The sequence below is a fragment of the Harpia harpyja genome, chromosome 16 (assembly GCF_026419915.1).
Source record: "Harpia harpyja isolate bHarHar1 chromosome 16, bHarHar1 primary haplotype, whole genome shotgun sequence".
Lineage (NCBI taxonomy): Eukaryota > Metazoa > Chordata > Aves > Accipitriformes > Accipitridae > Harpia > Harpia harpyja.
The window spans coordinates 19,700,975-19,706,797 of record NC_068955.1 but is presented as its reverse complement, the minus strand read 5'-3'; positions in this window follow the sequence as shown (position 1 = coordinate 19,706,797).

Here is a 5,823-nt window from a genome sequence, read left to right as displayed (position 1 = left end):
ATGAACCCAGTGGGTTTTCATTGTGCCCACAGGTCCCACATTCTTCTGTTTAACAGGTAAAAAAGAGTACCCTGCAACAAGCCAGGACACCTCTGAAGTGACAATGGTACCCTCCAGAGTTTGAAGGGGCTTATGCACACCTGCCCTGTTCATTCACTACTCCTGGTCTCAAAAAAGACTTTACTGCCAGATGGTATATGCTTCTGCATAGGAACGACCCTTTCATGTGTTTCAGTAGGCACAGCTCCAAGAGGAAATTGGCCCACTGGCACCACTGAATTCAATGGATATTGGAAAGAATGATGGAATTTCATCTGAAAAACAATTAAAAGCAGGGATGTCTACGCAACACTTCATGTTAGTTTTGGACAGTACGTGAGATCTACAGTTCTCAGTAACATAAATATTTAAAATCAAGGAAAGAAAAAAGTAAAGGTCCTGAGGAATCTCATCTAGAGTGAAGTTTCTACACATTCATATTTATGTACTCTCATATAACATATAGCTTAAGGCCTGAATATCAGTGACAGCAGTTATTCCAAAAGACCAGATTAAAGACTCATGGCTGCATTTTGAAATTCAAATGATCATTTCTATAAAAGAAAATGGCTTCCTAACCTTTCTAAACACAGAAGTTAGATGTCGTTTCCAAACTTTGGAAGTAATTAAAATTAGCAGCGTGACAAAATTCTTACAAGTCTTTATGGTATTGTAAGACCTTAGGAAAAGAAGAGACCATGTTTTTAATGAAAAGATGCTAGTGTGACCACCTGTTGTAAAAGGCTAGACCTTTGATCAGATATTACAGGGAAAACTTGAAATATCAAACCTGAAAAACACCATGAATAAGATGTAGGAACAGTGAGACCCACTAACTCTGCTCTTTTGTTGGGGCCAGGATAACAATAAGCTTAGTTTGTTCTGCTTCCCCTAAATGAAATTCCAGTGAAAGAAAGAGTGAAACAGGGACTTGCAAGCCACAGAAACTGCAGGTTTTATACTTATGTAAAATAACTGGTTTTGACAACATCCAAATTTATATAACTCAATTATAAAATGTCTACAGTCTATAGCTAGAAGAATTATGCCGATTTTTCAAAACAAAAGAAATCGCATTTTTGCCAGCAACTCCATTCTATTCTTGGCAATTGTGGATCATTCTGATGAAATATACTGCACTGATGCAATCAAAAAATGATATGTGGAGTTTGGAAAAGGTTAAAATTACAAGCTACAGAACGCACAAAAAACCCAGAAGAAATATCTAGTGAAATAAGATGGATATTTATGGCTTTGCTCAACCACAAAATTGCCTAGATTAGTATTACAAACGTACAGGCAAAGTCACAGTTAGAATTTCCTGTATTTCACCTCTCTTAATGAACTCATTATTATGCCTTTCAAACAGGAGATCCTCCCTAGGCCAGCTGTATACAGCCAAACCTATCTCATTATGCTTTAGAAAAGTAAAATCTCTACAGAAAAGGCAGTGTTCAAACAGATGTACTGTATCAGTAACCTGAACTGTCAGCATCACTGTGCACTGGTTATACGTAGCTAGGCAACCTGAAAATACACAAAACACAACTGAAAGTGACCCCAAGAGTGGGCCAAAATCACCCTGTATTGCTTTTATGATGAAACCTGCAGCACATCCTTTACTTTCTTCCTCTTAGCACTTTTTAAAAAAACACTCTCATAATTCCATATCAGTTGTGAGACAGCACCCCCTGGTGTAGCAACACATGAAAACTTTATAAAATAGCCTAATTTGTGACCAGGTGTAGCTAACTGATAGGTATTACTGTGCAGATTACCCAAGACACAGATTAATTGGCTGGGTCTTTCCTCAACACTCCAGCTGCAGTTCAGTGCCAAAAAGTGCATGATACAGAGCAAACGCCCCTCACATAGGGCTTCACATTTCTGAGTTTTGTATAAAGCTGTCTCTACAGAAACCACTTACAAATCTTTTTGAAGGTCAATATACAAAACCATGTTCCCCTATGGCCTCAGTTATTTTTCTTTTCTATTGCTTACCTTCATGTTTTCTTGGGATGACCCCTTCCTCTCCTAGATAACTGAGAGTTGCCTACATCATGCCTGTCATAAATATTCCTGCTTCTCATGTTATCATCTAAATAGAACACAAATATAAATCCTCATTGGACCCTGAATAAAGAAATCTGGCCCTGACTCACAGCAGCTCTACATTAGGAGCAGGGGCACAGGAGAAACTGGCGTCCTGCTATGCCAGCACTGCATCATGCAATGACTTTCTACAATTTTTAATGGAAAAGCACCAAGTTTTCCTCCTCTATTTACTCCTACTGTGAATTTATTCCTGTTCTTATCCAAGTTTCTGAAATCAGAGTTACGGAATAACACCACCTTACTCAAGCATAGTGTACACAATACCTGCTTGTTGCTGTGCAGGTTAGTAACCTCCTTGGACAAAGTTTTGAACAATACAGCATAGCCACAGCTATACACTAGGCTTTTACCATGTTTTGCTGCAATGAAAAAGCTATATGTGAATCCTAAAGTAGGACAGTCTGTGTAAGATACTCCTTTGTATATGCAGAACAGTTCTCTAGTATCGAGGAAATGTTTTGCACCCCATTAATGTTGATCGAATACTTCAACAGCAATTACTTAAGAGTTCCTGTTCTCCTTAGAACGGCAATTTTTAAAGTGATCGGTGGTGCATCTGTGGTTCTCAGCTCTTTCATTTGCTCACAATTGCTAATGCTTGTGGAAACTACAACGATCGTACATCAAACTTTCCTCCTATTTCCTTTCCCTGTAAGTGGTTGTGGTAGTTGTCACAAGCACATATTTTTTAAGCAGTGACAGGCCTGCCCAGGGGTGGCTGAAGACCAGTGGACCACCACCCTCAAATGACACAACTTGAAAATTCCGTTTGTGTACACAGGCAGACAACAGAAAATCTCTCAGTCTCTCTCTCTGTAGGGCACAAAAGCTACTTTAAAAAGAAGTGTTCTGAAACAAAATCAGTCTACTATCTGAGCTACTGAGCAAAAGCTTAGCCAAAACACAATTGGATACATACAAAAGGAAGGAATTTTACCTCTGAAGTATAGACATGAAACATGCATCTAACTTTTTTTAGTGTTCAGACTACTGAAAAAATACACACCATCAATGAAAACATCTGTACAAGACCAGTTCTGCAGGAGAGCTATCGAAAAGCATGACAGGTGGAAAATGAATCCTAAAGTCAGGGCAGCTTCTGCTGAATAGGTGTTTTCATATCCTTGCATAAACTTCTGATAGCAAAAGATATCCTAAACAAAGTTAAATTATGTGCCCCTCCCAGCTGACTAAGAGTCACATGAAATAGGGGTATCTGCACATGCCAGGATGTTTTTCTATTCTCCAATGAGGACAGCAGACTGTGACTGAAACAGGGCTTGGATGACAGATACTGGAAGTCATTCTCCTCCAAAGACATCCTTTCCTTGGCTGTGGTCAGCAAATCCATCTCATTCAGACCAGTCCGTATACACGCAGCTATGACTCCATCTGTTAGCGTCCTACTAATCCCAATGTCTTTGTGAAGACATGAAACCATTCACTAGAGTCCTAGGATTTTCTTCTCTCTTGGTTTGGCTTAAAGTGATTGGAGAATAAAATCCCCTCCATGCACCCCCAAGCAGCATACCAATATCCACGGAATTTCACAGGAGAGCACATACAACATACTCCTATACTCTTCTTCTATCCCCCTTCCCCCCCCAAATTATGAAGTACTAAGCAATTAAGATCACAATCTGATTACTGTATCTTTGTGAATCTGGCATAACTTCACAGAAGGCAATACAACTGCTGTGAGATCATGCAGAGACATAACTTCATTATCAAGGCAGACCTGCATATCCAGAGCTTCGGCTCCTGCTGGTATCATATGATGCAGGATTTGGAGCTTTTATTAAAAAGCACATAATGGCAGAACAAAAAAGGGATTTCAAAACATGCAAAACAAATAGGTCACTCCGCAAAACCATGTTGCACTATCTTACTGATTTACTGTCTCTAACATCTACTGGAGTACAAGAGATGGATACCCCCCACTACAGCAGGTAAAGGTTTTAAACATCCCATTGTCATAAGCGTCAACAATATCTAGTATTTATATCTGAAACATGCATTACTGCGACCTGTACATTTCATGACCATACTCAATGCTCACAGAGGTGCACAAGGTAATCAGAGACTTCAGAAGCTACTTTCAAGTGTTTTTTCTCTGCACAGACAAACTCAAGGCAACAGCCTTGCTTACCTAAGGCCCTTTCCTTTTTCTTATCGTATGTAGTAAGTGTGAGGTATGTGCCTGTGAGAAAATAGTAAAATAAACACACCATAGCTTTGGAAGTCACATATTTCAAATCTAGAATATTTAAGACATAGCCTTACCAGGTGTACAGGTTTGTCTGTAACAGAGATGTGCACACTGGAGTACAGTAACAGACTTTGGTACTGTTAGATACAGCATGGCTTTGATGGCTAATGGCTTGAAAAATAACTATTGCCAGCAGACTCTATTGATTTTATGATTTTTATGTACTAAAAACTCAGAATTGTACAGCTGTATCAGTGCAAAGTTTCAGCTGTTGACAGATCTGCCCCGTTTTTTACTATGGGCAGACTATTTTCTTCTAGCACCTAAGCTTAAGAACAGGATTGGAATGAGAAGTGAACCTAATGCTTGTAAGAACAGACCAAAGCTAGATGGCAAGAAGTAGGTTGGGAGGAACAGGTAACAAAATATTTATATGAATGTCACTTATTAGCTCCGTTTTTGCATTGTACTTCTAGGGCTATCCTTTAGCCTGATAAAATACAGCAGCCTAGACTCTTTCATTTCAGAATTTACATGTGTGCTCCTTCCTGTACTTATTCAGAGTAGAAAACAGGTATTTTCATCACTGAGGCCTTAAATGTTTTGGGAATCAGCTACTCGGGATACTAACTCAGTTCTCTTCTGTCCTACTGGAGCAGGACACAGCTGTTCAACTTCAGCAGCAGGACTTTCTGCCAACTGGAAGAGTACTGTTGGCTCTGGAGACTCTTCTGTAGAATTAATTGCTTGCAACAATTTAACAAATTCAGAATTAATGCTTACCAGATTCAGCTAAAAGTATTTTCAATCTAATGGTTATATGTTTTAATCTACTGCTAATTTGCGTAACATTTAGTAGCCAAATGGCATTAACTCACTTCCACATCCTGACTTGACCTTCACTCCAATTCTTCCTCTTCCGCAGTTCCTCAACTTGGTTCACTTCACTGCAAGATCATTATTAGTCTGAATCCTTCCTTCCTGAGCTTACACATGTGGCTAATGGATGCACTCACTGAAAATACTGCTTACGCTGCTACAGCTTTAATATTGCACTCGGCTGTCTTTCCTGTATTAACTAAAAAATAAGAACACCACCAGCAATGTTGTTACTCATGATAACACTGTTAGGAAAGCATTTTGGAAACAAAGTTTATGGTTCTACTATTTGCTGGAAAGAGGTAAATTTTGACAATCTCCTTTCTGATACTACAAGCTTGTCTGTACTACACCAACCATCTAGAACATACAGCCTTTGATTTAGTTGTCAAATATATATTCTCCTAGGTATACCAGAGTATTTTAAGAGTCATGAACACATTCACACAATTCAGGCCTAGTCATTATTGTAAACACTTAAGCTATTACGCACTCCCACTTTCTTGGAGTATCAAAGTACCCCAGCCAGATATTCAATACTGATCAAATAATACAGAGATTATAATTTACAGACAAAACAG